This window comes from Rattus norvegicus, chromosome 5, assembly GCF_036323735.1.
Source record: "Rattus norvegicus strain BN/NHsdMcwi chromosome 5, GRCr8, whole genome shotgun sequence".
In the NCBI taxonomy this organism is placed as follows: Eukaryota; Metazoa; Chordata; class Mammalia; order Rodentia; family Muridae; genus Rattus; species Rattus norvegicus.
The window spans coordinates 133,864,094-133,874,513 of record NC_086023.1 but is presented as its reverse complement, the minus strand read 5'-3'; the positions used below and the strand labels follow the sequence as shown (position 1 = coordinate 133,874,513).

General features: G+C 44.8%; 1 non-coding gene across 1 annotated transcript; it reads left to right on the top strand.

The window, feature by feature from the left end:
- Positions 1-2,384: 2,384 nt before the first annotated feature.
- Trnap-agg66 (transfer RNA proline (anticodon AGG) 66) lies at positions 2,385-2,465 on the top strand. Its single transcript has one exon. It is a non-coding gene; the product is annotated as a tRNA-Pro (tRNA).
- Positions 2,466-10,420: the final 7,955 nt, after the last annotated feature.

Sequence of the window (10,420 nt, the reverse complement as noted above, 5' to 3'; positions counted from 1 at the left end):
AATGAAGGTACAACATACCCAAACTTATGGGACACAATGAAAGCTGTGCTAAGAGGAAAACTCATAGCGCTGAGTGCCTGCAGAAAGAAACAGGAGAGAGCATATGTCACCAGCTTGACAGGACACCTAAAAGCTCTAGAACAAAAAGAAGCAAATACACCCAGGTGGAGTAGAAGGCAGGAAATAATCAAACTGAGAGCTGAAATCAACCAAGTAGAAACAAAAAGGACCATAGAAAGAATCAACAGAACCAAAAGTTGGTTCTTTGACAAAATCAACAAGATAGATAAACCCTTAGCCAGACTAACGAGAGGACACAGAGATTGTGTCCAAATTAACAAAATCAGAAACGAAAAGGGAGACATAACTACAGATTCAGAGGAAATGCAAAAAAATCATCAGATCTTACTATAAAAGCCTATATTCAACAAAACTTGAAAATCTGCAGGAAATGAACAATTTCCTAGACAGATACCAGGTACGGAAGTTAAATCAGGAACAGATAAACCAATTAAACAACCCCATTACTCCTAAGGAAATAGGAGCAGTCATTAAATGTCTCCCAACCAAAAAGAGCCCAGGTCCAGACGGGTTTAGTGCAGAATTCTATCAAACCTTCATAGAAGACCTCATACCAATATTATCCAAACTATTCCACAAAATTGAAACAGATGGATCACTACCGAATTCCTTCTATGAAGCCACAATTACTCTTATACCTAAACCACACAAAGACCCAACAAAGAAAGAGAACTTCAGACCAATTTCCCTTATGAATATCGACGCAAAAATACTCAATAAAATTCTGGCAAACCGAATCCAAGAGCACATCAAAACAATCATCCACCATGATCAAGTAGGCTTCATCCCAGGCATGCAGGGATGGTTTAATATACGGAAAACCATCAACGTGATCCATTATATAAACAAACTGAAAGAACAGAACCACATGATCATTTCATTAGATGCTGAGAAAGCATTTGACAAAATTCAACACCCCTTCATGATAAAAGTCTTGGAAAGAATAGGAATTCAAGGCCCATACCTAAACATACTAAAAGCCATGTACACCAAACCAGTTGCTAACATTAAACTAAATGGAGAGAAACTTGAAGCAATCCCACTAAAATCAGGGACTAGACAAGTCTTCCCACTTTCTCACTACTTATTCAATATAGTTCTTGAAGTTCTAGCCAGAGCAATCAGACAACAAAAGGAGGTCAAGGGGATACAGATCGGAAAAGAAGAAGTCAAAATATCACTATTTGCAGATGATATGATAGTATATTTAAGTGATCCCAAAAGTTCCACCAGAGAACTACTAAAGCTGATAAACAACTTCAGCAAAGTAGCTGGGTACAAAATTAACTCAAATAAATCAGTAGCCTTCCTCTACACAAAAGAGAAACAAGCCGAGAAAGAAATTAGGGAAACGACACCCTTCATAATAGACCCAAATAACATAAAGTACCTCGGTGTGACTTTAACCAAGCAAGTAAAAGATTTGTACAATAAGAACTTCAAGACTCTGAAGAAAGGAATTGAAGAAGACCTCAGAAGATGGAAAGACCTCCTATGCTCATGGATTGGCAGGATTAATATAGTAAAAGTGGCCATTCTACCAAAAGCAATCTACAGATTCAATGCAATCCCCATCAAAATACCAATCCAATTCTTCAAAGAGTTAGACAGAACAATTTGCAAATTCATCTGGAATAACAAAAAACCCAGGATAGCTAAAACTATCCTCAACAATAAAAGGACTTCCGGGGGAATCACTATCCCTGAACTCAAGCAGTATTACAGAGCAATAGTGATAAAAACTGCATGGTATTGGTACAGAGACAGACAGATAGACCAATGGGACAGAATTGAAGACCCAGAAATGAACCCACACACCTATGGTCACTTGATTTTTGACAAAGGAGCCAAAACCATCAAATGGAAAAAAGACAGCATTTTCAGCAAATGGTGCTGGTTCAACTGGAGGTCAACATGTAGAAGAATGCAGATCGATCCATGCTTATCACCCTGTACAAAGCTTAAGTCCAAGTGGATCAAGGACCTCCACATCAAACCAGATACACTCAAACTAATAGAAGAAAAACTAGGGAAGCATCTGGAACACATGGGCACTAGAAAAATTTCCTGAACAAAACACCAATGGCTTATGCTCTAAGATCAAGAATCGACAAATGGGATCTCATAAAACTGCAAAGCTTCTGTAAGGCAAAGGACACTGTGGTTAGGACAAAATGGCAACCAACAGATTGGGAAAAGATCTTTACCAATCCTCCAACAGATAGAGGCCTTATATCCAAAATATACAAAGAACTCAAGAAGTTAGACCACAGGGAGACAAATAACCCTATTAAAAAATGGGGTTCAGGGTTGGGGATTTAGCTCAGTGGTAGAGCGCTTGCCTAGGAAGCGCAAGGCCCTGGGTTCGATCCCCAGCTCTGAAAAAAAGAACCAAAAAAAAAAGAAAAAAGAGGCAAAAAAATGGGGTTCAGAGCTAAACAAATAATTCACAGCTGAGGAATGCCGAATAGTTGAGAAACACCTAAAGAAATGTTCAACATCTTTAGTCATAAGGGAAATGCAAATCAAAACAACCCTGAGATTTCACCTCACACCAGTGAGAATGGCTAAGATCAAAAACTCAGGTGACAGCAGATGCTGGAGAGGATGTGGAGAAAGAGGAACACTCCTCCATTGTTGGTGGGGTTGCAAACTGATACAACCATTCTGGAAATCAGTCTGGAGGTTCCTCAGAAAATTGGACATTGAAATGTCTGAGGATCCAGCTATACCTCTCTTGGGCATATACCCACAAGATGCCCCAACATATAAAAAAGACACGTGCTCCACTATGTTCATCGCAGCCTTATTTATAATAGCCAGAAGCTGGAAAGAACCCAGATGCCCTTCAACAGAGGAATGGATACAGAAAATGTGGTACATCTACACAATGGAATATTACTCAACTATCAAAAACAACGAGTTTATGAAATTCGTATGCAAATGGTTGGAACTGGAAAATATCATCCTGAGTGAGCTAACACAATCACAGAAAGACACGCATGGTATGCACTCATTGATAAGTGGCTATTAGCCCAAATGCTTGAATTACCCTAGATGCCTAGAACAAATGAAACTCAAGACGGATGATCAAAATGTGAATGCTTCACTCCTTCTTTAAAAGGGGAACAAGAATACCCTTGGCGGGGAATATGGAGGCAAAGATTAAAACAGAGACTGAAGGAACACCCATTCAGAGCCTGCCCCACATGTGGCCCATACATATACAGCCACCCAATTAGACAAGATGGATGAAGCAAAGAAGTGCAGGCAGACAGCAGCCGGATGTAGATCGCTCCTGAGAGACACAGCCAGAATACAGCAAATACAGAGGCGAATGCCAGCAGCAAACCACTGAACTGAGAATAGGACCCCCGTTGAAGGAATCAGAGAAAGAACTGGAAGAGCTTGAAGGGGCTCGAGACCCCATATGTACAACAATACCAAGCAACCAGAGCTTCCAGGGACTAAGCCACTACCTAAAGACTATACATGGACTGACCCTGGACTCTGACCTCATAGGTAGCAATGAATATCCTAGTAAGAGCACCAGTGGAAGGGGAAGCCCTTGGTCCTGCTAAGACTGAACCCCCAGTGAACTAGACTGTTGGGGGGAGGGCGGCAATGGGGGAGGGGAACACCCATAAGGAAGGGTAGGGGGGAGGGGGATGTTTGCCTGGAAACCGGGAAAGGGAATAACACTCGAAATGTATATAAGAAATACTCAAGTTAATAAAAAAAAAAATCCATAGGAAATATCAACCTCTGTCCTGCAAGACTGAGGACTTTCTCCTTACATCAGGGACAAGGAAAGATGTGTTATTTCAACACTTTTATTCAGCATTGTACAAGTCCTAGTCAGGGCTTTCCTCGCACCTTCCTGTGAGTCCATCAATGGGCACTCTTCCCAGGCCCTGGACTTTCTTTAAGCCCCAGGAAAGTAGAACTTTTGGTTCACCATTAGTTCTGTGAGAGCTATGTAAGCTGTTCCCTCCTTGCTGTCGAAGGTGTTTCAAGCAGTGCTAGGTCAGGGAGCACTACCAAAACAGGTACTTGGCAAAGAGAGTGCCTCTACTATAAATTTGCCCTCAAAGCAAACTGGAACCCTGTACATCGACTGTTTCCACTGCTTAACAATTAAATGTCAATGAATTCAACCCTTAAGAAAGAGCAAGAAAGCATACACTTGGGAAAAGCCTCAGAAGGGCTCAGATTCTCTGATGGAGTGGCTCTCTTTCTAAGAATTGGTGCTAATAACACCCAGAATGCTCTCTGAGGCACTGCTGTATAATTATGGATGGATCATAGTGACAGAGACAGTGTCAGAGCAGAGAGATCTATGGGGAGGAACCAGAAACCAGCCCTCAGCTCCACTGAGGACGTGGAGAGACGGAAAGAGCACAGCACCTTCCAGGGAAGGGTGAATTTGGCTGTGCTTTCCAGGCACAGGAGTCTGCAGGCTTAGCTGATCCAGATAGGCTCCAGACTACTCCTAGGCTCTCCCAACCCTCCATTTTAAAAGGGTCCTTAGGAAGATGTAAACAAACTCTGATACTACCAAATGAGCCCTGTAACACAGCTGGGGTAGGCATGGACAGTGTTATCAGGCAGGTGCTATATCTGTACATGGTGACCCTGGGTCTACAAACTATACACACTATATACACTGTAGCTTGCCACCAGACTGTCACAGCAAATGTGAGGAACATCCTCATTTAATATCCATTTAGAGATAACTGAAAATGCAGAAAGACATGTTCAAACTGATATAGCCAGTTTAAATGTCTATCTGAGGCTAGACACACAGGTGGGGCTAACACACAGGTATTCGTTCAATGAACGTGAAACACTTTCACTATGCAGGCACTGTACCTGCCTCTCTGTGGATGCTTGGCCCTCCAGGAGTTCACAGACCAGAGTTTGGTCCATCTGAAGAGTGTAGCATGCAAAAAGATAGCAGACAGTCATCCTGAAGGTGGTGAGTCCCACGGAAGGGACACCAGAAATCCTAAGTATGGCCAGCACAGGCACTGAGGCATGAAAGAACATGATAGGGGAGGAGAGGTGGAGATCTCAGTGTTGAGTGGGAGAGCAGCCGCTGCCAAGGAAGAAGGCTGAATCACAGTGTGGCCATCTAGTGGTCACTATAGGCATTGCAGACAAGACAGCTGAGCAAAAACTGGAGGGGCAGTTGTTAGCATTCAGTATGCAATGACTGTGGGCTTTCTGAAGACAGGAAAACTTGCTTATTGATTGCCATAACCTCATAGAATGGATATTATTTAGTTCTAATTTGCATACTTTGGTACTTAGTACCTTAGTCAGTAACTTGACCAACATCACCTTAATGTCAAATTGGCAGATGAGATGTGCCCAGGAAAGGTTGACTTGAAACCCAAGCCCAGAAGAGAGAACGGGCTACTTATGTCTTGAAGTGTTCAAGGGTCAACCTGAACACTTGAAAGTGCTGGATCCTGGTTGAACCTGCATTTTGAAAGGTCTCTCTGCGGATATAGATGTCTACTGAGAGACACAGCCAGAACATGTCAAATACAGAGGCGAATGCTAGCAGCAAACCACTGAACTGAGAACAGAACCCCCATTGGAGGAATTAGAGAAAGGACTGAAAGAGCTTGAAGGGGCTTGCAACCCCATAAGAACAACAATGCCAACCAACCAGAGCTCCCAGGGACTAAACCACTACCCAAAGACTATACATGACTGACCCATAGCTCTAACTGCAGAGATAGCAGAGGACTGCCTTGTTGGGCACCAATGGAAGGAGAAGCCCTTGGTCCCACCAAGCATGGACCCCCAGTGTAAGGGACTGTAGGGGGGCAATAAGGGGGTGTAAATGGGGAGGAGAACACCCTTATAGAAGAAGAGGAGGAGGATGGGATAGGGGACTTATGTCCAGGAAACTGAGAAAGGAAATAACATTCGAAATGTAAGTTGAAAAAAATCCACTTAAAAAAGAAAAAGAAAAAGAAAAGAAAAAGAAAGGTGTCTCTGACTACAGCATGACAGAGGCCTGAGGATGCAGAAGAAAGAGGTGGTTGCTGCCAACAGCCAAGCAAATCATCTGGTAGATCAGGGAAGCTGTGGGGTGGAAGGGAGAGTGTCAGAAAGTAAGACATGATGGCGTTGAGGCAGGGCTGGAGCGGCCCCTGTCTCAGGCCTGGATGATTGGGTGCAACTTAACAGAACGAGGGTCTCTGCTAGGGAAGATCAAGAATTCCTCTGGGGACCTAAGGTGCCTGTGGCATCATATATGAGGGGATGAGGCTGGAGGTGCTCATTTGAAGTTGATACTTGCTGTAAACAAACGAAATAGAAAAGGTTCCCATGTCAATCATTTGATGAACTAACAGAACTGTGTTGGCCATTTGGATGTTACAGACATGATCTCTGTCTCCTGGGGTTCTGGATTGGTTATCTTAACCAAACAACAGCACCCCACCCTCGTGTGTAGAGATAACCTGAACTGGGGCTGAGTAGCCAAGGCAAGTAATCAATCGGGTTAGGTCCTTAGAAGAAAATGGCTGCTGTCATATTTCTGTTAACACAGGAGACCCCGAGACCACTGTAGCTTGTAGCACAAGGGTAGGACTAAAACGTCCTTGGTGAGAGCGGTCTCAAGGATTGCTGTGGGTAGAAGGAATGAAGGGAATGGAGGTAAGGCGTAAACAGCAAGCGAGTGTTAGAGCCTTCTTGCCTTCTTGAAGGGTTTCCAACCATCCTCCCAGATGTGTGGTCACCCCGAAGGGACCACACGCCCTGCAGCAGTAAGCATCTTTCTTCTTCTTCAAGCTTCCACTTCACCTGCACACCCTACAAGGAGCCCATCTCTGGGACAGAGTAAAGAATGAATTTAAAGTCAAAACACCAAGGTCCAATGTCCCTAGCTGGTTGCGAAATTTTTTTCCTCTAAAAGTGAGCCATCCTGTGGCTATCCAGCTGACAGTCAGAAAGTGCCCTACACACCCACGGTGGCTCTCAAGTGCACTGTCAAATGCACCATCCCCATCACTAGGTTCGGATTTGAGGATAGTCCCTTCTCATCCTCTTGCTCTAGTTGTCTAGCCCTAGTCATCTGCCATAGCTTCTCTAGCCCTTCCCACCTCTCTCCTTTTCTTTCCCAGTTGCTCTGTGATCCTTTTCCATAGTGCCAGCCCCAGCCTCACCATCCTCACCCTGTATGACCCAGTCCACTGTTGGAGTAATCCATAGATCTGGTTATTTATTGATGGAGTCCACTACATGCCTGTGCTGGCCTCAGTGATGTAGAATGGTTTTACAGAACCAGCTCTAGAATGTCCTGGAGGGCTGATTCTGGAAAGCAGCTAGGTCTCACATGGTACATTCTCACCAGCTGTGGTTGGGAGTGGTGAGACCCTCCATCCTGCCTCTTGTCCATCTCTACATGTGACCCTAGACAGGTAGTGCTCCTTACATAATGTCATATATCGACTAGGCTGTGAAAAAAATCTGACTAGGTCTTGCGTATAATTCATTTCACTATGTAATGATGGGATTAATTTTAAAATAATTAACGTGCTGTGCACCATGTTCTAGGTGCTATTCTAGGTTTCATATGCAGTCTTCCTTCCTTCCTTCCTTCCTTTCTTCCTTCCTTCCTTCCTTCCCTCCTTCCTTCCTTCCTTTCTTGACATGGTCTCACTATGTAACCCTGGCTGACATGTAACTTCCTATCTTACTATGTGGATCAGGCTCGAACTCAAAGCTCTCCCTGCCCCTGCCTCCTGAAAGTTGGGATCAAAGGCGCAGGCCATCAAAAGTTGTGGGAGTGGCTAACCACTATCTGATAGGGTTTAAGGGCCACTCCATAAGATGGATCCCATGCCTGGCACTGCTTGAGTGGCCAAGAATCTGAGATAGGTCATGGGTCTAGAGGAAACCAAAACACTAGTACTGCTACGGAGATGTGGTGATATAATGCCTCTTAATGACATTCAGATACACCCATAAATCAGGTGCTACTCTGCAATCACCAGAAAAGCTTCCTCCTGCAGCACGTGGGAGCTAACACAGACACCCACAACTGGACAATATACAGAAAGTGAGAGAGCTTGAAACACTCAGTGCTAAATGGGATCTTCATCAAATCCCTCTCCTCAGGGCTCAGGGAGCTATGCAGAAGAGGAGGCAGCGAAAGAGCCTCCAGTGGGTAAGAGCCACGGTAACAGCCAGTGTAAGAGCTAGAGTGGGTGGGTGGCACCAAGGAAACAGTGTCTTACAAACACAGCAAGACTGATGCACATGTGACCTCATAGAGACTCTGGCAGGACGCAGGGGATGCACAGGTGCAAGCCAGATAGGGTTCCATTGCTGAGAGGAGAAATAGATACCCCATCCCTAACCCAGTATCTATCTCCAATTGGCAACTGCTTGAAAAGAAAAGATTGAGTATACATTGAGTATACAAACCACTCTTAAGGGGGCCCCATGCCCAGCAGACAGCCAACATAAAATTAACTCAGTGACACCTTTGCAAATGTTTTGTGTCAAAATGCTTTATTTGGGCATTTCTTTGTTTTGCTGTTTTTCAACATAATATTTTTATGAATTCTTTGGGTATTTCACATCATACACCTCTATCACATTCGATAGGGTTCTTCCCTGTCCACCCCCACCAGCCCTTATGACCTCCTCCAGAAAAAAAAAATACAACTTGTATTATCTAGATTCTCACTGGAATGTGGTCAAACTATGAGTCCCCCCACACACACACACCTCGTGCGCCATTGCTGGAAGTCATTTATTGTGGAGGGCTACACTTCAGATCCTATCACAGTTTTTTTTTAAGTATTCTCTTCAATGGCTTCTTGTTTAAGCTGGTTTTGAGATATTTGTTTGTTTGTTTGTTGTTTTTGTTTTGGAGGGGAGCTTTCTCAACTGTGTATCTGCAGTCATTGATGTCACAGTAGCTAGCTTATTGGTCTTTACTATCCACAGTAAAGCCATGAATCATGGGCTTCCACATGGTTCCACAAACAGGGATCCCAGTTGCAGTGGGGCCACTGACCTAGATAAGACCCTCAGTTGCAGGTGGGGTCACAGACATCATCATGGCTTCAGGCCACAGCGTAGATCAGAGACATCATCCAGCCTTGACCTTCGGCAATCAACACAGACCCAGCCATAGTAAGATTGTAAACCCAGATATGGCCCTTGACAGCATCAAGGGTCTGGGCATCGCCATGGCCCAAAGATGGCAGCACAGGCCACTGACATCAGTCTGGCCTTTGCTATGGTAACACAGCCCAAGGCATCAATCAACACAGACCTGGCCACAAGATCACAGACACAGACAGGGCCCTCTGCAGTAGCAGAGACCTGGACATCACGAACCTTGCATTTTGGCTTCTTTAGTTCTGCTTCTGGCTAACTGTTCTTGTGAACTAAAGTATGTCAATCCAGATCCAGGCTTAAAAGTTCACACTAAGGACGGCTTGGGCTATGCTGAGATCCTAGTGTAAATGCCAGTCAGCTAATAAAGATTTTTTGGCTTAAACACATATCCAGGCAATCTTCTCTGGTGGATACCTCATGACAATGTTTCCTTTACTATTCACACCATCTGTTAGACAGACAACATTTACTGCCCCATTTCAATTCTGGGGGCTCTTCAAATACTGCTACAGGTCTGGGCTCTCTCGGTGTCCCTGGAGCTGGAGTTACAAATGGTTGTGAGCTGCCTGATGTGGGTGTGGGGAACCGAACTGTCATTCTCTGGAAGAGCAACAGCACTTAGGTGTTGCTCTTAGCCTCTGAGCTGGGGACCGAACCCAGGGCCTTGCACTTCCTAGGTAAGCGCTCTACCACTGAGCCAAATCCCCAGCCCCTAGCCTGAGCTCTTAACAACCCAGGGAGCACACAACCTAAAGCAGGACCTCTGACTCAAACCAAAACTGCATTCCCATTCCTCTCTAGTACCGGCCCTGTCTGTGTCCCTCTGCCAGCTACTAAATTTCCTATGGTTGTAAATGCAGCTTCATTGCTCACACACTCCACTGGCTCCTGACAGCTATCATCCTCCCACCTTCCCCTGGCATTCATGATGCCTGTGAAAACTGGATAAAGAGGCCTCTCCATCTAAATGGCACAGGCTGAAGGGTGCGGGGCTGGTTAGTGCAGGAACCAGGGACCTCTCTGTGCCCTGTCCTGGTTCCAGCATGTTTCAGCTTGCCTGGAACTGAAGCCATATGTAATCCATTCTCTCTCTCTCTCTGTCTCTCTCTGTCTCTCTCTCTGTCTCTCTCTCTGTCTCTCTCTCTCTCTTTCTCTCTCTCTTTCTCTCTCTCTCCCTCTCCCTCTC